Source organism: Meriones unguiculatus, chromosome 3 (genome assembly GCF_030254825.1).
Source record: "Meriones unguiculatus strain TT.TT164.6M chromosome 3, Bangor_MerUng_6.1, whole genome shotgun sequence".
Taxonomy (NCBI): Eukaryota; Metazoa; Chordata; class Mammalia; order Rodentia; family Muridae; genus Meriones; species Meriones unguiculatus.
Window position 1 is genome coordinate 93,117,802 of NC_083351.1, and position 25,059 is coordinate 93,142,860.

Genomic DNA, 25,059 nt, shown 5'->3' on the forward strand with positions numbered 1-25,059 from the left:
GGAACTGCATGGAGCACGAGGACCCTACATTGCCCAACTCTTAGTTGTTCCAATAAGTGAAACCTGGCTACCGTGCCCCACCATCCTATCCTGCTGAGTGGGCTCATGGGCAGCCACCGTTGCCGCTGTGGTGGCTCGCTCCATTAAGTTAACCCTCCCTCTCTTTATCTATGACATTGTGCTGTACCTGCAGGCGGTGCCCCGAGTGGGATGGATATCACTCTTGCTCCAACACAGAGGCATAAGTGGGAACACGGGACTCCTCTCATGGGCAAGCCACACTCCACACCTGCTACACGAACACTCAGATCTCAAGGAAAGCTGTCTCTATTTGTTGCCCATGACATCAAAAGAAGATCCAACTGGGTTAGCTCATTCCAACTCCAGTGACAAACACCAAAACTGGTCGCTGGCTGCAGAAGACTCACTGAACGAACAGCTATGGCAGAGTCATCGAGACACCCTTGTCAGAAGATTAAACAAGGAAAATTCCTCAGGAGCCAGCTCTTCCCCACAGTGTATACCATTTGTAGCTCTGGGAGTGTCAGCCAGAGAGCTTGGCATTGTCAACAGCTGCACATGGCCACCAAGGAGTGGGATAGTATATGGCTCCTATGCAATGTGGGCCCTAGTTGGAGAAGAGGACCTCAAGTTTGCCCACCATCTGCTCTACCTGTGACATCTTGATTGTCAGTGGAAGGAGTGACTTTGTTATAGTCAAGAACAGGTTTTGCTCATAAACTCTGCCAGGCAATCCACAGTCCGTCCATGTATACATGTATCACAGTGATGGGGATACATGGAAGCCATGGTAAGTCACCAGAGCAAACACTTCTCTCTTACTATGAAACAGTTGTTTCATTATTCAGGTAAGGGTGTATCAGTTACTGTTGCAACACTATAAAGAAATACTGCCATCAGCTTATAGGACTAAATGTTTATTTTGGCTCATGGAATCAGAAGGTTGCAGTCCACTTTGACAAGAAGGAGTAGAGAGGGGACAGCTTAGCCTCCAATGGCAGGATTTTCTTAGGGTGTCCATTCACATGATGGAAGGAAGGCCAGGCGAGCAGCCCCCACCACATGGCAAGAACAACCTCCCAAACCGTGCTACTGCAGTGCTCAGGAGCAGCTGCTTTATCAGATGCCATACACATGCAGCATAGGCACACCTAGCGCACACTGTTTAGCAAGTGCAATGAAGTTCTTTGGTCAAGCAATGTGCCAAGCTCCAGGGCTGGCTGTGTGAGAGTGTGGGAGTGACCTGAAGTGTGGCACTTAGGAGGGGAGGCTAGGACTCCAGCATTCTCTATTGCACTGAATCTTTGCTCAGTTGTCTGTGGCCTCCAAGGGACTGTGAAGATGACCTAGCCAGGCTACAGGCATACAGGCATACAGTTCTGCACGATCAGAGGGAAGGGAGGGACTATTCTGCCTGAGTGGAACCTCTGAGGTTAGGCACCCTCAGCCTCTCAAGTCTGCAGCCCGAAGGTAGCTCCCCTTGTAAGGTAGATCCAGAAGAAAGTCCACCTAGAAGCCACATCAGGCTATTTTTTCCTGAAGGATGCTGAAGCCTCTGCAGACACACATTTAACATGTTTCTGGATAACATAAAAGACAACATGTTTTATAATTAGTTGCAAATCAAAACTTACATTTCTTTCCCTTTAACTCACTAAATAGAACCACACTTTCCTCCCCGCTGGGAAGCCACTTCCTGGGTAGAAGCCACCTCCTACCATCAAGTGCACCCATTCTCCCTCTTCCAAGTTCAGGGAGCTCTCTCTAAAGAACAGTGACCTCTCCTGTGGGTCTCTTAGCACGTTTGTGTGCCCTGAAGTTTTAATGAAATTATCTCACTTTCCTCTGGCCAGAGCATAAGCCCTTCTGGAAGGGCAGGTGTCTAAATAGCCAGTTCTCAGTGTTCTCCATATATTAGCACTAAAAACTCAAAACATAATTTCACTGAATCCAACAAATACTCATGAAGCACCCGCCCTGTGCCAAGGTGGACAAGATGTCTCTGCATCATCACAAGAGGTAAGCAGGTGGCGTTTAGCATCAGTGTGTGCAGACAGAGCTAAAAAGGGCCAACCTATGATGAAGCAATGATACCCCACCCCAAATACGCACAAGCATACCTCAGGACTCCCTGAGCTACAAATCACATTTTTTTTTTTATGTAAGGAAAGCTGTGTCCCTTCCTGTTTGTAACACTCATACCCTATCCAACACCCCAACACTCTTCCTTCCTTGCATTTAGTGAATGAAGGATGAGAGGACGCTGGGAAGAGGATATTAGTGAACCCAAGACAGAATCCAGCAGCTAGACAACCTGATTGTTTGATGCTAAGTAGATGGTGGCATTGTTTTCCCAGGGTGCCTCCTTTCAGCTTTGCAAGAAAGGCCCCCTGAGGCTGAGCTTTTTAAAAAGCGTGAGGGGGAAACAAAAAACAATGGAAGTTGCCTTGCTTTATAAATGGCCATATTATTCTTAGGATGAGCCCCTCTCCTGGAGCCCTGAAAAATACTGATTTGACACAATTTAATGAGGCAAGATCAATGGGTCTTGAAGTTACCAAGAGCTGGGCAGATGCTGGTGGCCTTCCTTGTGAGCCCAGAGTCCAGGTGGAACAATCTACTGCTTGGGGCTTGACTGAGAATTTTCTTTAACAATAAACTGAGAATGAAGAAAAACCCTGAGGTAAAAAATGAAAATATTGCTGAACAACGAGAATCATAGTTTTAAAGAAAGGGAGACAGCTTGCTGAGGTGTGTTCTGGATCAATCTGCTTCTTTCTAGAGGGAAGGATGGCTTGTAAGATGTCATCTCCCACACTCCCATCCCCCACCTCCAGTGGAGCTGACCCTCAAATCACTAGTGATTCTGAAAGGGAAGGTAATTGCAAAATGGACATGTCAAGCAGAGCATGCTTCCCACCCACTCACTTAAACGGCTAAAGGTGGGGCACTTTTGAATGGCCAGGCCTCACAGTGAAGGTCCTATGGCCAGGTTAGGTCAGTGGCTTCCTGATGGAGTCTTACAGTGAGCAACAACAGAGAGACAGCAAGCCATTACTGTCAGTTCCTCCAGAGGGATGTGGGAGCACAGAGTTCTGCGGGAGGATGAAGCTGTTTATCCCCATGTTGGCCATCCACCAAGAGGCCATCTATTGTGGCAGGTGCTCCCCGGACCTCCCACCTGGAGTATAATGATGGAATGCACCCTTCCCCTATGGTCCAGGATGCACATGTGATCCTGACCTCCAATCTGTGCATTCGACAGTACCTCACATCTCAAACTTTCTCATTCTATCAGCCTTTGACTGGTGCCTTTAGAAGTTATGGTTTGCCTGTGGAGTACCGCTTCATCAGGTACACACAGCTCTATGCTTGTAGGCCTTTGCACGCACACTTTACATGTCAACCCTAAACATAGGTCTTTGCACAGACATTTGCACACAGCCCAACACATGCCTCCCTGCCTATATGTATTTTCACATACAACCCTGTAACATACATGCCTGGACACAAGGCCCTGAAAATGTAGCCCAGGACATACTCCTGCACACACTCTTCTGCATATAAACCTTGCCATACATCCCTTGCCACACACAATATCACCAACTCTGCTCTTCCTTGCTTCTCTTGGAGGCCCAACTCCTGCACACCATGGCAGATAGGGATAGTCTGACCCGTCATCCTCTCAGGAAGCAGTCAGGGTAACATGGCATCAGCCACGTGTACTCTTGGAGGTCAACAATGTCCACACAGTGCCAGCATCACCACGAGGAAACAGTGCACCTTTCACGGGCCCTTGGCAGTGAGAACTGGCACTGGAAGACGCACACAACAGCGGGTCTGAGAGTCAAGCCTCAAAAGCCCAGCTGAGGTGTCTCTTGCTAAAACATGTCAGCGTAGTCTAGTCTAGTATCTTCTGACAGCATGTACAGCAAATGCCACTTTAGTGATGCGTTGGGAGATGAACCCAAGACTGCCCAGGAGTTAAGCATTTAGAATGAGCATTCCTGCATGATACCATTTGCTCAAGTGCCTAGGATCGTGGCACCAAGTACAGCTGGTAAAATTACCTCCAGGGCTGCTCTGACACCCACTGTCAGGTGGCCAGAGGCTTCTCTATACAAGCTTTAACAGAACTCAGGAACTAACTCAGAAGCAGACCCAGATGCCCTAAAGCATCCTGCAGTGTCTCTTGCCTGATTTCCCTGGTCCCCAGCCTCTAAGGCCCCTCGGCCCTACACAGAACTCTCTCAAGGGTCTTGCCCCAGTAACAGTGGCTATCTGAAAAGCAGCAGTTCCTATGAAGGCAAAAAAGCAAAAGTCTCTCTCTCTTTTTCAATCTTTCAGACCAGGAACAAACCTGTCGCCCATGGGGCGTGAGAAATCTTTATGGTGACTTTGATTTTTTCACACTCCCCGCCATCTCCTCCTGTAGTTCCTCCCCAGAGCAAGGCCAAGGTGTGAAAAGCTGTTCACTCAAAAGTGAGCCAGCCTGCTTAATGTGTCAGACAGACTTCTATGCGGCTGCCGGCAATGGGGAGGGCTCACCTGGTTAGTGTCCCAACAGTGGCGGATCCGTGAAGCAGACAATGCTACACCAAGCTTGGAATAAGGCAGCCCACCATTTGAAGTGATTCTGCTGAAAGAATCGGGGAAGGCTGGTGCTGGCCTGGATTCAGGGTCCAAGGCCCTTATAGTGGGTAATGAGGATCCGCTTCTCAGAGCAGGGTGCTCTTAACACACAGTCAGTTGTTCTAGGTGGTTCCCTTAATGTACACGCCATTGATCGTCAGGAAAGGTCAATGCCAGGGACTAAAGCCTTCAGTGTCTCCTGTCTCAGCATCCTGTGTACACAGGCTCACACATGTAATCCACCTGATGTTTGCCCAGATGTGGGCCCTGGAGGGTGAGAGTCAGTACTGGTGGTTTCTGCAGGGTGTGGCTCTGAAGGAAGACTTCAACTCTGAACTGTAGATCACGTCTCCAAGGATTATCTCCTTGGAGACCCCAGCCATCTTCTTTCAAAACAGCAATGTGCAAAGCCCAGGGACCCCATGAGTAAAACCCAGCCTTTTATCTGCAAATCTAATCTCTACATAAAGTTTACAAGGTGGCTCTCAGGGCTGCTCCTTAGGCACATCATTGCCAGCAGACTTGTGACAGTAGAGTCTGTGTGCAAAGACTTAATTTTCACTTGACCTCATATTCACCGTGGCAAAAATTACATGCCAGTGGGTCCCTGAATATAACTTTACTGTTCCATGCCCGTGGCTACCATGGAAAATCGCTACAAGCCTTGAAACTCAAAATTACCAGCTATATTCTTTCGTGGTTACGGAAGCCAGACTCATAGTCCCCACAGGACTATACTTCCACAGGGACCTTCACTGTCTCCGTTGATTCTGGAACCTACAACTGCTCTAGGACTTATGCTGGTCTCACTCTAGCCTCTGCTGCTGTCTTTCCACAGCTTCAACCCTGTGGGTCTGTTACATGTCTACCTTCCAGTCAGGTTGGAGGTAATTTAGGGCATCTCCCACCCTTTCCACAGTATGCCAATGCCTGGCTGCTAGCTCTGTTTTAGCATGTGATATGAAGATATGAGGCCATTCATGCTGGGTGCCCTCAGTTCAAGTTCTTTAGGTGTCTCTTGGAAGATGCTTTCTCTCAACTGAATCCAGAGGATCCTGTTAGCACCTCTCTGGAGTCACATTTCAGCTACTGTGTTTTCTGTACACATAAGGACCAACCACAGTGTACATGCAGTGTACATGTATGTCTAGGACATCCTCAGCATTGTCCCTTCTTTGTCCCTAAAGGATAGCACCATCTTTGGTGAGCACCATCTTTGGTTGAGGGAAGTGAGGCAAGCACAAGCATATTGGGAATACTAGGGGAAAACAGCCTCCACTGTGGTTTTCCCTGTTTTCAATTACTTATAAATTATACAACAAAGTTGTCTGGACTTAGCACATGAATGCCTGACTCTGAATTACAGAGGGTGTCTGAAACTACCAGAGCAAGAGGATCTGAGATGGGACAGGGGCTTAAGGCTCCTATGTATGGAGAATGAACACAACTGGCTGTTCTTGGGTAGCTACTGCTAAACAGTGAATCAGGTTCTCCAGCCCCTTGCAGCAACTCGTACAAATGGGATGCTGCAAGCCAGGTCTGTCCCTGGTTATCGATGCGATGATCCAGGACCACTGAGGACAGATACAGGATGCACCCCACAATACTTTTTAAGAGCAACTCAGTATATTCTGGGAAACCAGAACTAGAAGAGAATGACAAACAGGGAAACCCAGAAGCCTCTGGGAGCAAGAAAAAACAGGCTAGGAGAACTACTTGTAATTAGGGCTTGGAATTGGCAGGAAGATGCTGCCAGGCAATTAATTAATATCTAGAGTCTGAACAGTGTCTTTCCATAGTACATGAAAAGACCCACAGGGATGGAGAGAGATAAGAAATGACACCCAGCAGGCCTGGAGGGTAAGAGAAGGTTAGCCACCAAGTGAGTGGCTTCACTGACTTTTTTTTTTCTCTCATCTTAACACAAGCTCTGGAGCAGCACTGAGGTGAAAATGAGGATGTGAAGTCCATTTGTGCCTACCTTGCTGCTGCAGCACTTGGACCTGTTAGTCACATGGAGGCAGGAGGAACTCCACTGGCAAAACAGGATGGCAGGATTAGGAATATGCAATTAAGCCTTGGGATCTGGAGAATGGGCCCTGCACTGGGCCTGAATGGAAAGGCCGGAGAACCTGGAACTCTGACTTAATAATGTGAGTGATGTTTGGCTACATTAGGAGTCGGTGGCGGCAGGCTCTCTCCTTTCGTGTTTTACATAAATATTTCACTTTTGACATTTAAGTCTCCCACAATCTATAAATATCTTGGAATCCAAGAGGGTCTTCATAAAGGCATGAATGATTTGAATAATGTTTTAGATGGGTGTCCACCCCTCCAAAAAGCTATGTTGGCATGCAAGAAGATATATTGGCCCTGTCTAGGTCACAGCTGCTGCTCTGTAGGACTTCTGTGACTCCGTCATGCTTTGGTGTCCAACACCATTGAGCACCTATGGGTCAGGCTCTAAAGAGTTTGAGATCTCTCCGGCAAGTTCTGTGAATATGCTTCTGGGACAATGTTGTATCAGGGAGGGTGCTATGTCCCAAGAGTCCAGCTGATAAGTGAGTTGGAGAGCTCACTCACTGTCTGGTGGTGAGTGCACCGGGCTTCAGTGTATTCTTGTAGGTTTAAGATAAACTACCATTCAGTACCCTAGCTGGCCTGACATTTGCTGTGTAGCCTAAGCTAAAACCTCCTCTGGCCTCAGTTTCTAGAATGCTAGGATTACAGGTGTGCACCAGTCCACCTTCTTCACTCCCAAATGATGCTTTTCATGAGTGAACAGTATATCCTGTGGGCCACAATGGATGTGTGAGGTTCCCCTCTGAGTCTGTACTCAGGGGTGGCTTCAGCCCTCATGGCTGTTTGCCTTCCTGCTTCCCTTAAAGGAAATGCTACTGGTAGACATTCTTCCTGGGTGATGTTTAATTTGCTGAAAAATTGAAATCTGTAAGTCAGTCACAATAGGATTAGGGCTATTAGGATCCAGCAATTGCACCTTTCAAGTGCATACAGATCACTCCCTGACATCCACTTCAAGGGCCATGTCAGCCTCTTGTCAAGGTTGAATCTCAGCCAAAGCAGTGCTGCTGCCGGCTAGATTTGGGTTTTAAGTAAAATGAGTTTCCACAGAGAGACAGGCTTTCACTAGTGCATGAAAGCCCCTTCTCTGCTTGGTGCCTCCATAAGCCATGCAGAAGAGGCAGGCAGCTCCAAAAAGGTTGATTCTCCCAAAGTCTACAATTTCTCTGACAAGAACTCTGGGGCTCAGACCCATCCCTAATTTCCCCACCTTCCCTGCCCACAAATGTATAGATTTGTTAGTACAACGCACTACTTTTCCACCTGCTGTGAGAAAACTCCTGACTGAAGCAACTTAGGAAAAGAAGGGGTCACTTTGGCTTAGTTTATGGGCACAGCCCACCATAAAGGAAAGCAATGGCAGCAGAAACAGGAGGCAGCTGGTGACATCTCATATACAACCAGGAAGCAGAGAGGGAGGAATGCTGATAGATGAAGCTTGCTTGCTTGTTTCTTCTTCCCTCCTCCTCCTCCTCCTCCTCCTCCTCCTCCTCCTCCTCCTCCTCCTCCTCCTCCTCCTCCTCCTCTTCCTCCTCCTCCTCCTCCTCCTCCTCCTCTTCCTCTCTCTGGCTTCAGGCCACAGAATGGTGCCATCACACTTAGTGTGACTCTTCCCATCTCAGTCCATTCTAGAAACTCCCTCCTAGACAAGTTCAGAGGTTTGTCTCCTAGGTGACTCTTAATCATGTGGAGATGTTGACATTCACCATCACAGATTGGTTCACAAATGGTCTGCTCACATTCCAAGGAGTGCCCAGGTACTCTTATAGCATAAAGGACCATAGGCACTTTTTGAAAATATGAGTAAGTTATGGCCTGTGGAGGTTTAAATAAGTATGGCCCCCATAGACCCATGTGTTTGAATGCTTGGCCCATATGGAGTGGCACTATCAGGGGGTGTGGCTTGTTGGAGTAAGTGTGTCACTGTGGGGGCAGGCTTTGAGGCCTCCTATGCTCAAGCTATGCCCAGTGTAGAACTCTCAGATCCTTCTCCAGCACTATGTCTTCATGTATGACACTGTGTCTCTCACCATGACAATAACAGACTAAACCTCTGAATCTGTGAGCCAGCTCCTGATTAAATGTTTTCCTTTATAAGAGTTGCCTTGACCACGGTGGCTCTTCATAGCAATAAAACCCTAAATACGACAAGATCTCAGAAGCTCTTTCTCGGTTGTGTCTTAATCTTGAATGCATAGTATCAATCTCCATTTGAAGATGAGGAATCACAGTGATGTCTTTGACACTGGAGCTTTCCCCCAAAGCCTACTTGACCCTTTAAAGGTGGTAAGACCTTTAACAGGTGGGCACAGTGGGGATGTGTAGGCATTTAGTAGTATGGCAGCCAGTTGGTTCTTACAGTGATGGTTATGTGTGGTTTTCATAGGGCCACCAGGTACCCAGAAATGGGATTAAATATTCCATGTGTGACCCTGAACATGCTTCTAAATGAGATTAATGTTTGAAGAAGCAGACCAGTAAAGCAAAGGCGTCTCCCTGGGAGAGGTGGCCTCACCATTATTGACGTTCGGAATCTCTTAAAGGCTGGACATGTGTGATCCATTCTCCAGTTCTGACCCTCTTTGAATTGAGACATGTTCTTCTACTGTAGCCTTGAACTGGGACTAGAACTTACATTATGGACTCTCTTCGAGTTTTCCAACTACAGGACTCCCAGCTTCCAAGGTCAGGTGAGATGGATGGTCTTGCTAAGATTCTTTAGGTGGTTACATCATCTTGAGCTCCTGCTTGTGTGTACAGGTAAGACTTCCCTGAGAGGAGAGGCGCTGACTGAGCCCCCATCTCTCTGTAATCATATAGATGTTCATTTGCCCTGCTCCCCAAGGAGGAGACCATGCATGACAGCCAGCTTTCTGTCACTGTGAAGTCACCAGACAGAAGTAAACTTAGGGAAAAAAAGCAAGGCTTACCTTGGCTCACAGGCTTGGATACCTGTGTCTGACACTGAGGCCCTGGCATTTGGGACCCAGACATGCTCAAGAGCAGACTGCTCATCTCATAGCCAAAAGATGAACAAGGAAGATAAAAGGTTCCACAATCTACTTCACTTCACATCTGTAATGACTCAAGTGACTCCCCCAGGTTATACCCGCCACCACCCTCACCAATCCTACCACATTTAAGGTGAGTCTTCCCACCACAGTCCAGTCTAGAAACTCCTCCGCTTTGGAGAACACTTCAGACCAAGCAACAGCTTCAAGCAGTCCTGCCTTTGAGATGGAGATGCTTCTTTGTACGAAAGTTCAAGCCTAACAAGGAACAACTTAAAAGAGCTCCTGGCTGCTAATCATCATCCATACACCCGGGGATGTTCAGATGACTACAACAAAGATAAAAACTTCTCCACTGTGCTCCCGTCCCTGAGGCTAGGGCACCGTCCAAACATTACACTTAACATGCACATTCCTTAGGATTCCGTAGCCTTGCAAGTTTTCTCTTCAAGTTATCTTCAAAGTTATCAACCTTTGACATTAATCAAATCACCCCCTTATGAAGAAGAGACAATTTTTTCCCATGATACCATATCCTTGAAATGGAAAATGCTGGAAATCCAAAAATTTCCATTCCTGTTTGATAGTGCCCACATCATCCAATCTGGACCAGGTTATTAGTGTGTAATTTCAGATAATTGGATGAAACAAGGGTTTATTAGCTTTTCATTTCTGAAAAAAAACAAACTGGGTGAGGCTGCCTTTCTGCAGTGATCCAGGCTCCCCAGAGCTTTGCATCATGCAGACTCCAGAGAAGCCCCATATGAAGGAGCTCCTGGGTGGCTCGGGCACCTCAGTGTCTTTAGCATCAAAGCAGCTGTATTAGTGTCATGCTAGCAGTGAATTCTTAATTGTATAATTGTAATATGGAGTGGACAAGTGATAAGGAAAATTGGGATTTTTGCATTCTTCAAAGAACCCAAATATGTAAACAGCCTATCATGTAGGAGGAAGTGTGTGTGTGCATCTTATTGAAAGGGGAAAATAATTTAGAGGGATCGGAGGATAGCACTGAGGAAAGCTGATATTCTTCTGCTATAACGGATAGCCCCAAGTTGTAGAGGCCATTATTTCATGCATTTTCAGAGCAAATGAACTTGACAGATGGCCGTGTCACCCAAACCCCCACCTACCAACTTGATTATGCAGAAAACAATACAATAGAAAAGAAATCATTACTGAAGGAACCTGGTTAGTCCACAGAGGGCTGGGGAATGCAGAAGAACAAAATTACAGTGGTGGAATTGAACAGCAAGAATGCATTTAACACAAAGTGGGTTACTGCGAGGCAATCAGTCATGGCTAAAGCTATTGTCTGGGCTTGCTTGCATGCTATATGAAGTAATCCGTCATCTCCCACAGAATTTATGCTTAGTTTATGGGAGAGAACTACAAAGGTTTCACCAGGACATGTTTGGATAGCCTTAAGTGGCTCAAGTGTGGACCCCGGAAGTGGAACAGTGAGCCCTTTAGTATGTTCTAGTGTCTCCTGTGTTTGGGATGTGATAAACTTATCACAAGATGTTCCCATCTGACTTTGCGTGACAAGGCTGCTTGGGAGTGCAGGAAGCAGTTTCTGTGGACCTTGACCGATTTCAGCCTCTGTGTAGTCAACACGCACACCAAAGCTCTGAAGGAGAAAATGAGGTCAGGGTCAGGGATTCCCAAAGGTTAAAAGAAGCTGCTGTAAACTTGTCATCAGCAGTATACATTACAAAGAACAGTTGACTCTAAATATATAAGAATTGTTGCTGAGTAGCAATTGCAGGCAAATGGCTCAGTGGTGTTATGCTATACCAAGGGTGATATACCCTAGTATCTAAGATATTCCAGAACACCTATCTGGGGAGCTATTGGCAGTTATGACTACCAAGGGAGGAAGACTTTTTTCTTTGGGGACATAGCCACTTCTAGGACTACATCCCAGTTGAGAACCAACATTGACTTTTTAAGAGTTCCACTTTCTTCCGGAAGTCTGCTGGGGTTTGGCCGCATTTGTTCTTTTCAGAATGGTTTCTCTCCCACCTCAAATACCCTCTTACCTATTGCTGTCCCTTAGAGGATGCCAGCCACATTAACATAGCTGTCCATAGTTATGGAAGACAAAAGGCCACCTATGTACTATGTACTTCTACTGTCCCAGAACCCTCTCTATTGGAGCTGGAGTCAAGGGGGGCTGACGCAGGTCTCCTGGGAGAGCCTATACTTTCATTGCAAGAGGCTGGGTTGGACTCACTGCTCTGCATAGCTGTCATTGATCCTGCTTATATTCTATATAATCATATATATATATATATGAATATGTATACACACATTTATATGTTGATATATGCATAGCAACACTTCTCTGTGTACAACATCTCCTCATAACTGCACGTTGTACTTACAGACTCTCAGGAGTTCAATTTGATGTTAATAATATGTTAAGTTAGTATATTATTTAATGTAAGCATATGTAATATTAATATTAATAAATAATATGCTGCATCTAGTATCTAATATGTTAATATTTAATATAGACAACAATTTGGTATGTTCAATTAAGAATCAATTAGTAATATCATTGGATTTTTAAGACAGTCTCACATAGCTCAGGCTGGATTAGAACTTACTGTGTAGCTAAGGATGGGCTTGAACTCCTGATCTTCATGCCTGTACTTTCCAAATCCTGGAATTACAGGTGTACACTGTTATGTTCATCTCCTGGGAATTATTTTACAATTTTGAGGACATTGAAAGGGTTTTTCTAGAGAATTTTCTATCTTCTGTTTTTCGTGCCTTTTCTTTTAGAGGTGATCAGTGGTTGTGGTTCCCTCCTACACTCATGGGATGAAAGGTGAGTCCTTGATCCTGTGATGACACCAATTAGTACTTATGTCACACCAAAGAAAACAAAATTTGTTTTAGATTTGTGTGTCACTGACATGTCCCTGTTTTAAAATGCTAGCCATCCAAGCATCTGTGAGATGTGTTTCCAGAGCCAAAGCTGAGTGCAGAGTAGAGACTGTTCATCCTAAGCGGCTATCAGGGTGCTGCATTTGCTACTCACTCTAAACTATGTGTGTATGTGTGTGTGTGCTTTTGCCTAGGGGAAAATGCTGCCTCCTGGAGGGCAACAAAATGATTGGACCTGTGAACCCAACTCTAAGGCTGCCTGACTCCAGACAGATCTCCATCTCATACTCTGGTAGGTGATGGGTTCACATGTCATTCAAGACACAATCTCGTGCCTCTGAGACCACCTAGGGACAGCTTCCCCATGCAGACCATCACTGGAACATGAGCTTTCTTGACCAGGTGGGAAGGGACCCAGCCATACATGGAGAGGCCATCTGAGTGGGCTTGAGCTATTGAGAATACCTCAGATCTTCTACTGGTCTGAAACTTCAATCCCCCTGTTTCAGCCTCCAGAATTCTGAAATTACAGTCCTGAGCCACCACCACACCTGGCTAACAAGGATTTTTTCAGTGGTTCACAGAATCAACAGATTTTACCTGCATACATGACAGGTGCCTGGTTACTGAAGGACTATGGGAAACATAGCCGCATGTTTACTGTCTACTGCATGTCACACGTTTACCCCAAAACTCATCCTGACAGTCCATGGCTCCTCTAAGGAAGTCCACATCCGCCACAGCTCATCTAGCCCAGCCTCTTACCCTGCTTGCTTTCGGTCCACCAACGACATAATTTGGATCTTTAGTGTTTCCCAGGACCACACATAATAGGAATGTGGAGTCAGAAGATGGCAAGATGTTTAGGAAGTTGGACTCAGTGGAGGGAAGAAAATCACTGGGGACTTTCTTTGAGAGCATAGTGAGAACACTTATTCCTTTTCACTCCCAGTGTTATATTCTGGCACAAGCCCAAAGCAACAGGACCAATAGATGATGGGATTAACACTCCAAGCCTATGGACCAAAATAAACCTTTTTTCCTTTTAAGTTGATTATCCCAGGCACTTATTACAATAAATAAAGGCTGACCAGTTGCTTGCCTGGGACTGCATCTCTGGACAGTGCTTTCTTAGCTAAGTTTTCTACACATGGTTCCTGAATTTTCCTCTTCCCCAAGGCACAAAACTAACTTGCTCTCATAATTAGTCATACCTTTAATTGTGAACACAGAGAACCAAGGACTGTTAGCTTTGCCTCTTCTAGCTTCATTATGGACACCTCAGGGTTAGACATGAGCAGAAGGCTGACACACTCCAAGTACACATTAAACAGCACAGCATCTCCTAAAGCTTAGCGAATTTCAAGTCTACAGTTTGACAATGGAGACCCTTGACCACGGAGAACTCTGAGTTACAGATTACAGTCACTGGCAAACTTCCAGAGGACTATATACCCCCCAGCATTTCCACCAAATATTTTGGTATGTGAATGCCTTTCTCTTGAGATCATGCCAAATGCATATAAAACTCAAAACATAAATAAATAAGCCTGTGTTGAAGGATAATGACTGCTTTTCCAGATCCAGAGCATAATGCCAATGATTAGTTATGTCACAAATGCTATGGAATAGAGGACTTTTACCTGCTTACTGTCACTCTGTGACAGACAATGATAGAGCCAGAAGTTACCAGAATGATGGTCTCTAAAGACGCCTCTTTCCATCTGCTCCAAGAGTTTGCACTCACTGCACACCTTCCCAACCGAAGCTGCCATCAGGATGGAACTGAGTGACCTTCAGGGACACATTCTGTCCCTTGAAAAGGATGTCAAGCAATTGCTAGGTGAAGAAGAGCGACCAAGAGAACAAGGCACAGAGACTGGGGCAGGTGGCTCCTGCTGGTTACAAGTCGTTCTGTGGGGTTCATGTACCACTGAACTTCTGTCCTGTGAGTTGGTGACAGTAATTCAGACAAATAGCTCCAAGTCATTGAACACACACCTCTCTTCAACAGATGATGTGGCTGCTCACTCACTGAGCCAGAACACAGTATCTCTAATGGGATCCAAACCTGGGTTCTGTGATGGTGATGGCCAGTCTTGTTCCAGCTACTGCCCCTTCAGTCAGGTTAAATAGACAACATGGCCTAATTGTTAGTTGGCCTAAGGATCAAGGATGGCTTATTTCACTTGTCAGCTTGATTGGCATTCATGAAGCTCAGCTTGGATATGTTTCCAGACAGATTTATCTGAAGAGAGAAGACCGATCCTAAATATGGGTTGTCAGTATGCCATGGCTGCAGTCCCAGACTAAAAAGAGGCAGGAGAGAGAGAGAGAGAGAGAGAGAGAGAGAGAGAGAGAGAGAGAGCAGACATTCCCCTCTCTTTGCTTACTGGTCAGCTGTGAGGTGAGGAGTCCCAGAAACATGTCCTACCACCTGAACTCTGCCATGCCTTGTCTACCATGATGTACTGTACCTCTTCAGACTGTGAGCCAGCATAGACCCTTCCTCCTACAAGGTGTTTCTATTTGGGTGTTTTCATCACAGCAATGAGAAACATAACTAATTCAGGATTCAATGTCTAGAGTCAACTGTATGGGTGGTGTGTACTCAGAGGGAACCTGCTGGGTGAGTCCCATATGGTTTTCATATATCATTAAACACTGGGCAGCCCAAGAGACACTGACTCATTTGTCCTCCCTTAGCCCAGGAGTCCATTAGTCAGGAGCAGCCTCATTTTCTCCATAGATTTCAGACAATACTGACCCTCGCTCTTTCCACCTCTAGGCTCCTGTGTTGTTTGGTCCATAGCAACCTCACTCATGTTTCTGTCTTCAAAGGCCATTCAAGCATCTTCTCCCTTTATCAGATCAGACCCTTCTCTAGATGACTAACTATGATGTGTCCTCGAAGACACATATGTTGAAGGCCTAAGCCTCACTTGGTCAAAGAACTATAAATAAGATTAAAGCATGTCATAGGCAGTCATAATCCTCAACTTAGAACTGCAAAGGCCCATTTCCAAATACAGTGGTCTCAAAAGACTATGGAGGCTAGGGGGAACGTGTTCAACAGTTCCCTGAAGGAAAGTTTCTAAGCACTGGGGGAAGGAGAGATTGTCTCCTTTCAGGGTGCAAGTGGGAGTTGCATTCATCTGGAGGAGGTCCCTTTGATTCCTGCAGCTAAATCCCTTGGTGTTCATCATGCCACACCCTTCTTATCTGGGATCTGACACCCAGGGTTTTGTATGTTGGGAATTCAAATTGTCAACATTTGTGTGAATTGAACATCTGCTTCAATGTTTCGATCTTTTCAAAATCTCTGTGACAGGTCACAGAGGGCCAGCTTGAAGAGGGAGATCCACTGTGACTTTGAGCCTCTTTTGTAAAGCCTGAGTGAGAGGGATCCAAGTTCAAGATTCTGCTTTCTTTCCCCCACTCTATCCTCACCAGTATTTTCCCTCTCCCTCTTCTTCTTTTCTCTCTATCTGCCCTCACTCTCTCTTCCTCTGTGTATCTCCTTCCCACCCTGCCATCCCTCACCCCCTCCTCTGTGTCTCTGTCTCTATGTAACACCTCTTTTGATCTCAGGTTAGTGACTTTTGGGTGAGCTTTAGCTGTAGGCTCTCATCAAAGTCTTGTGTTTTTTGTAATCTAGAAATCTCTCTACAAGTCTGTGAAGCCGGAGTGCCTCGTGCTTCAACATGCAGGGACTGGGGGTATTCTCATCAGAATGCCAGAGCTGCTCTGGGCGCTGAGGGAGGCACAAGTCTAAATTCCTTAATTCACATCTTCATCTCTCTTCCACTCAGCCCAGAATCCATGATGAAACTCCCAGGTGTCCTGATCAAACCATACAAGCAAACAGACCTCAAAAGGTATTTCTGGAAGAACTTCCTGTGGTCCCAGTTGAAGCTTCCTCGGTCTCCTTTAAAGCCCCCATGCTGCTGAGCATCCCCGGGGTTTCCCAGAGTGGCTTGACATCACTCCTTCATGAGCCACACGATTCCCAAATCCCCTGGGAAATGTGGATGAGTGCCCAATGTGCCCTCTACTTAGACAAGTTTAAGAACACACACTTGTACCCCCAGTGCACTATTTATCATTAAGTGCAAATTAAGTTTAATGTATCCTGAGTTTCCTTATGACATCCTAATAATAGCACTCTTCCAGAGTGAGGTCCACATACAATGCGCCACATTTCCAGGAGTAAGCTGGTGTTCCACCCTTCCAGTGCTTCTTAAACAATGGGATTCACCAACTGGGGACAGCCAGACACCCAAAGCTCCTTTTACTTAATAAATTTATGTCAAACTTTGCACAGATTATTTATTAAATATTTATTGGCTTACATGTGTGTGGATGAAGGTGCAGGTGAGGTGTGGAAATCAGAAGATAACCTTGGGTGTCAGGTCCCACCTGCCATCCTCTTTGAGGAAGGCTCTCTCTTTTTGGCTCACTGCCGTGTGTACACCAGGCTAGCAAACTTCAGAGGTTTTCCTGTCTCCACTTCCCATCATTCCACAGGAGCACTGGAATTATAGTCTCATGCTGCCAGGCCTGGCTTTTACATGAGTTATTGGGATTTGATCTCAGGTCTTCAAACTTGTGTGACAAGCATCTCATTGGGCCATCTCCCAGGCCCTAAATTTCCACCAGTGAAGTCAGTGCTTGGTGAACACAGGGTGCAATGGTTACTGAGTAAATCAGTTACTGCACTAATTATCTTCAATGGGGAGTGATAATGTGAATGCCAGTCTAAGGATCCACAGCTAAGAAGTCAAAGCTCCGAATTAAATAGAAGGCCCATATATAACCTCAATCACTCCCAGGAGCCTGGAGACTAGTCACTTTGGGATCTCTCTTTCCAGGCTTCAGCACAGGCAGCTTCTTTACTTGGGAACTGAGTTTTACACACAGATTCATATCAAGGCTCCACGGAAGAGCAGTCATCAAAAGGTTAGACAGAAGGGACAAGGCCTGCCTACTCTCCAGTCAAATTTAGGACCCTAAACCAGTATCCTGACCAGCATGTTTCTAGGGCAGAAGATAAGCTCCCCAGAATTAAACATAATCCCAACAGAAGGAGATGTGAGTGTGGCCCCCACCCATCACCAACAAACTGCTATGAATGTATGAAGCTCAACTCAACAACCAGCTGCTGGAACCACTCTGCTTTGCCTCAGAGGTTCTGTAGCAGGGATTTTAAGAAAGCCCTGAGGTATTAGCAGAACTTGGCTTTCTCATGGTACCTTCTAGAAGTCTGATTCCCCGTTGAGTGCCAGGAGGCACTAAAAGCTCTCTCCTAAAAATGTACCTTCATGGTCCCTTTTCTGTGTTGGCCTATGCTCACATCTTCATCCTGAGGTCAACCATTCAGTCATCAAACGGGTCATGACTGTGATCAATGGCGCCTGGATGATACACATTCCGAATATGTTCAAACCTGTCATCTCTTCTCGTTGGGCTTATAAGCTACTGTGTGGCAAGCTGCACAATGGTGTATAGTTACAGAGAGAAGCAAGCAGGCAGAGACACTCCCTAAGAAGAAGATATCAGGGCTAGTGCTGAAGGTCAGAGGTATCTGAACAGCAAGGGCAGAGGTACCCAGATGACAGAATTGGAGAGGGAGTCCGGAAATGGGTCACTCAGACAAGGATAAGAGGTGGCATTTGGGACTTCCATGATGAATAGTAGATGGTGGAGTGCCATCTATATCCACAGTCCGTGCAGACTACAGGTAATGAATATAACAAACAGAAATAAGCATGTGTGCCATATGTGCCAAGGGGAGCCCAGGAGCCCACTGCTACTGGCAACAGAGAAAATACAGCCTGAGTGGCTGGGTGGAAAGAAGCTCAGGAGAGGGTGATGTTTATGATACATGGCCTTCAGCGCACTGAAGAGAGGAGCCATGGCCTGTGGAGGAGCAGAACACCGTGGAGGGTTCAGGAAGGGGTGAGTGCTTTCTCAGAGGCAGCTTCTTCCATGTGATGACCCTGACATTGCCTCACCCTGAGCATAGGTTCAGGAATCCTCAGTGTGGAAGAGTCTACTTGGACTCATTTTCAGTTTCATTGTGCATTCTGAATGCTCTGTAAAGAGAGACACCATGCGACCAAACAGTGTCTTACCTCCACCACATAGGCATACCCACCAGGCCACTGTGAGTGTATGGACATCCATATGATCTTGCACACACACTGAGCAACTACAGGACAGCAAAATCATGGCCTCCCTCAACAAGGACAGTCTCCTTTCCCAGGGATGAACACTGAGGTAGAAAACAGCTGTAAGGGTGTCAAGGGGCAGCCGGAGGCCTTGGTGAGCCTCAACCCACATGGGGTAAGCTGCAGGACGGTTGAACCAGTATCAGACATGTGCAATGCAGTGCAGCATGGGGGCAGCACTGCTTTGAAAGCAGGGCCACCTGACCTCTGTCCTGCCAGCTATACGCCAAGAGGAAGCTACCTATAAGTCTACTGTACTCTCATCTCCATCACCTGTAAGGGTCATCCCTGCCCTAGAGCATCCACATTCACTTAACAAGCCAGTAGAGGAACAGGGCTGCAGACAGTCCAGGGGAGATCCATCTCTGTCCAGAGCCTGAGTTTGCATGACAGTAGGTCAATAAAGCCATCTTCATATATCCAGATAGTGTGTCCTTGTGGAGGAGCCAGGGACAGCTCGATCAGCATAACTTTTTAAAATCATGACATAAGTATCTATCATTTCACTATATATGAATTTTTTAATATTTCCAATATAGACGATGCTGAATGTGGAATTTCAGAAGAAATGGCTTCACTTAGCCTGGGGGCCTTTTGATTCCACTAAAGCATTTTTTATCAGGTTTCATCAGCCTTATTGGAAGACAGGGACAGGGCCTTACTGGAAGACGAGTGGAAATTTGTCAAGCATTTACCCATGCTATCTGTCTCTAGCACAATCCACTGAAGACTTAATTATGGCAGTAGGGCTTGCATGTCAAGAGCCCTGGGATGCTGTCTCCTGGAAAATAATGTGTGGGTGAGTGCAGGTTCAAACGCTTTTCCATGAGGAGAGATGGGAGGCTTAGAGCAAGCAAGAAAGATTACCATCTCTCTCTGAGGAATCTGTGTGGAATCCTCCTTGGAGATGGAGAAAAACCAGTGGTGTTTGCATTCTGGGCCCAGGGAGATTGACAATCAAGGCTGAAAATGAAGTTACATTTGTGAGTAGTATCAGAGTCAACTGCTTTCTCCAAGGATAAGAGGAACTTTCCAGAATATGTTTGTGCTTAGGGTTAGGATGAAGAGGATGAAGAAGAACACGCTTTGGCTGGGTGTTGGAAGACTTGGAAGGAGAGTCAAACACTGCAGGGGCCTTAGTGGGCATGGCGGAGTGTTCTGCATCTGGCCTTTAATGGACAGTCACAAGTGTGTCCAATTAAGACTACATGCAGCCAAAGATAGCTGTGACTGTGGCCCATCACAGTATCATGGACTTAGTAGAACACTGTGGGATTATGTTGCTAATCAGACTTAATACAAACTTTGTAGATGACAATGTCATGTCACCATGTCATGTGCTGATAGAGCAGAGCCTTTAGCCCACAGACTAGAAGCTTCTCTGACACATCAAGGTTGTTAGAAAATACTGGTTTTCATAACTACCTCCTCAAGGGAGCGGATGGTCCTGGTGCAAGCTCCTGTTAAGAACTAGTCTTCTGGAAGATGGCTTTAACTAAATAAAATAGAAACACCAAAATTAAGGGATAAAAATAAAGTAGGGAACATTAATTTGGTGTTGGAAAATGATCTTCCAAGATTTGGGAGAGAAAAAAAGAAAGGCTTCCAGAGGAAGCAAGAATACCTGAGGAGGATGGGCAAGTGCTAGACAGCTCATGGAAGACGGCGTAGAGGTGGGGTTCAGGATAGCACCATCAGAGAGGGGAAGACGAGGCAAGCCAGAGGTGCATAAGAAGAGGGCATCAAGTGTCAAGGCTGACTTCTCCTCTGATGTCCCAGTAGTTATCCCCTGTTGGACTTGCACATATGTTTATGCATGTGAGAATGTGTCAGAATTTGGTCACATGAGACTCAGGGGAAGATGGGTTCCTCAGTGCTCAGGCCCATCTCTGATGATGCAAACATGGCACTGTGTAACAAGTTATAGAAATGGAATGCCCCAAGCCTCAGAACCCAGGAGGCTGGCTCTGATGGAAGCAACATTGCTCACCAGGTAACTGCAACCTCAACTATGTGAAGGGAGAAACAGAAAGATGCCTGGACTCACAGGATAGCCTGCCTAGCAGGCAGTGAGCTCCAGGTTCAGTGGAAGTGCCTGTCCCAAAAAGAAATAGGGTGGGAAGTGATTTAAGAAAAACTAGATGACAAGCTCTGAGCTACACACACACACACACACACACACACACACACACACACTGCTGTTAGAATCTCCATTCTTGTTACAGGCATCAGCATTCTGGAGCCAGAGAGCTTAACAGCCCTCATAAAAGGCTGAGCAAAGGAATTTCAGCTATTGATTTCTGTGCAGCATGAAGATGTGATCTATAATCCCCACCAAGTGAAGACAGAGCTGCATGCTAGACCACATTTTCCACACAAGCACAGCATGTGTGGCTGAGAGACTTGGAGAACCTGGTGAACATCTGTCCGTCAGGAACTGAGCTCATGGGAACTGTCAACAGTTTTTACGGATGTTGACAGACTTTCTGTCACCACCCATAGAGCCCAAGTATAGGCACGGCCACTGTAAGGGAAATGGTGAGGACTCCTGCTGGCCTGGAGGTGATAGCAGGGCATGCTACTCCTCAGCTTCAGTGTTCAAAGCATCCTTACAGTCCATACTTCTGAACTACCTGCGGCCAGCTGTGCTTTGGGGGAAATGTTCACCATCTGGCCTGTCACTCACCAATGCAGCAGCTGTTCTGTGAGGTAGGCCCTGCATGAGCCCATGTGAGAGGTCCTGGAGAAATGAGGTGCACTATAGCATAAAGAAACAGGAGTCTGGAACCTCAGTCTGGGTTTGCACAGGATGACACCACATAAGAAACCACAATTATTTATACCTCTACTGCAAGTCAAGAATTGAAGTAACAATAGAGTGACAGATAGAGGATGAATTCTCTTGCCAGGTAACTATAAGTGTGGACAGTTGTGGGCACAGAACACCAGGAATTGAAGACCAAAACTCAGAAATCTTTAGGCTTAGCCACAGGATGGGCTGGACACGTGCAGGATGATTGTCCTCCCAGCATGCATGCTGTGGGGTGAGCTGGGAGGTGTGAGACACTGGTGCTCTGGCAGAGCCAAGGGGGCTCATTTCATGCCCACGTCCAACTGAGGTGGAAGTGCAAGAAAGGCCGAGGTGTAGAGAAGCCTGGGAGAGGCACATGGCGATCTTTCCACTGCTGCACTCCAGGGAAGAACAGTACCTTAAATATCCCCAATAACAGCTCCCTCTCCCGTGTGGACCCTATCTTTACTCTTCAACACTCTCTGGAGAAATAAAACAGAATCCAGAATTTTACGTTACCCCAGGAGCCACACACAACTTGTCATGGAAAGAAGAAAAAACTAACAGTTAAGGAAAACAAATGAGTTGATAGAGCAGACCTTGAGATCAGATTTAAAGCAGAGATCATGAACAAACTCCAGAAAATATGGCCTGATGAAGATAGGAGGAGTGTCATCCAAGGAGGCACTGCAGACTGAAACTGGAAAGAGGAAACTGGAAAGAGGCAAAGCTCAGCTCCACAGCATAGCGCAGATGAATGTAAGAGATTGCCCAATCTGAAGAACAGAAACAAGGAAGAGAGAGACGGGATAGAATCTCATCGCTTTACCAGACAACATTGAATAAGACTTGTTCCCCTCAGCAACATTATCAGAAGTGCTCATGTGCGTCCCTTACTTTGGCGAGGGACATATTCATAGATGGTTGTTCAGATCCACAGTAGCAAACAAAGACTCCAGAGCAGCCATGATCCAGGCATCTGGATGGGGTGTGTTTTTGAAGTCGTCTATATGTTTACCTCTTCTAAGCCAGACCCTAACAGGAGGCAATCAAGGTTGCTGAGCCTAATATCCTTCCAGGTGAGAAAATCAGATGACTGACATCCTGGTTATACACCCAAATAAAAATACTGCCAGCTTACTTCTTTTTCACATATGACACATGCCCGTCTCTCAGGGATTTCCCAACATGACAACATGTGAAAGGGTCATGCTCATAGGAGGGACAGCAAGCCTCGACACTGACCCATAGGACTTAGTGGTTCTCTTGTCCCCAGACTCTCATCAAACTTCAAAAGTGCAATTAAGGACTGACCCATATATGATGCTAAAATACCTGCTAATGTACTTCAGTTTCTCCATGCCTCTGGGCTGTAGCTTTCGTTCTCACTTATGGATTTATACATACCTTCATTCCACAGACTTGCACTGGGCACCTACCATATGGTGACGTCATCTGCTGCAGGAATAAAGGCAGTGGTTCACTTGCCAGGCAAAGGTTTGCCCCAAGGTTCTAAGTGACTTGGGGACCACCCAGGTGGACATCCCGAACTGTTGGTCAGATGTTCTCTGGGCGGCCAGGAGTGTCATAGATGTTGAAACATGCTTTTCCAGGGTCAAGCTGCAGAGGTGAACGTAGGAAGTAAAATGAAACTCTTTTACCATGACCCACACAGACTTTGTGCCACTGAAGTCCATGCTGTCTGTGTCCCATCTATGTCCCCAAGCACCCATCCTTTTTGAAAACCAAGGCCTTTGTTCTGCAGGGGACTGGTCACCTGGAGTCCTCTGAGCCTCAGGAACGAGCTCAGTTAATCTTCAAAGATGAGCAGGGTGTGGTCGGTAAACACGGAGGCTTTCTATAATGGTGAGCAGGACACCTCTGACTCTGTCTCCTTGGGCCCCAAAGGCGGGACCAGGCTCCTGTTTGTTGTCTCTGTGGCCTCATATCCAAGACATCTTTCCTGGACTCCTTTTGATCTCTCCATCAGATCCTTATCCAGATCTAGTGGTTTCATCTTCCCAAAGCCTCTCCCTGGAAGTAAGGGTCTGCTCGTGGGGCTCCCCCCTGAGATGTCCTCCATGATTATAGATACAGGATGCATTGCAATTTGAGTGCTCCTGCAAGCTCACTATTAGCTGTCATGTGCTTGTCCCCATTTTCTCCTTCCTTAGAAGCTGGAGCCAGGTTCTCACCCCCAGGAGTCTGAGTAATGCATCCTCATTTGATTCCGAGGACACGCTGAGCCCAGCCCAAGCTCAACAGTGGATGTGAATGCTCTTTTCTGGTGCCTGTCTATGGAGTCAGGTTGTAACTGCATTCATTGCCAGGGCTCTAGAAAAGGGACCTTGCTTCTTGTCTGCTTAGAGTCCCACTGGCAAATTCGAGTACCCAGCCATAAAGAGTGGGCTGTTCTCTCCCTTGATTTGTTTATTTACATCTCACTCAGAACCGCTAAAACCAGAAACACCCTACTGTCAGGCCAACCCCTTGATCTTCTGCCCAGAATCCTTTGCACACCTTTTGATAAGATGATCTCAACCCTGTGAAGTTTGCCATGTGGCTACAAATAGATTCATATTTGCATATTTGTCAAGTTCAGCCCAGCAGCAAGTTGCAAAGTGAACTGCAGGAGGTGGAGATGTTTGCTTTAATTTAACAGGATTTATGTGTATTTATTTCAACGATTGCAAGAGCTCTATAATTCAAAAAAGGGCCTCTGGGTGTACTCAGAATTCTCCAACCTCACAGGCCAACAGCAACCAGCCTGGAAGCTGCCCAGCCAATCAAATCAGCCTGTGTTACATGCATGCGGCAGGTATGTAAGGTGCTGCTGTGCTTCTGTGTGAGCTGCATACTCGTGGGGCATTCTTTGTGCTGCTCTCTCCATGAACCACACTGCACACAGGGGGTATTCAGTGTGTGCTGCCACACACTGAATGAGCCACACAGTGGGCTGAACTCAGGCTTTGTTGGGTCAAGCTTTTGCTTCACGCTGCATGTTCCGTGTGAGGTGTGCTACACTGGATGTGCAGCCAATGGTCCAGGGTTCATGAGGAATTGAATCCCAGCCCTGCTTGACCTTCAGGTTTTTACTATGGTGTGATCATTGTGCAGCTCCCTCTGGTGTAAAACAAGAAGGGCTGAAATTTCTGGATCCTTCTACAGCCAACACCCCATGATCCCAAAGCACAGTTCTCTTTTTTAGAAGAAGACAGGCCCTTAACCAAGGGTGGGCTATCCAGGAAGATGCTAGCCCCCTGTTATGGTGCCGTGGAGCACAGACTGAGCAAGGGTGTGCTGCTCACTGGGATGTTTGGCCCAGGTCACACTGCCTTGGAGCACAGACACAGGGAGGGCCTGACGCTGGCACCACATTACTCTGTGGTTTCTGCTA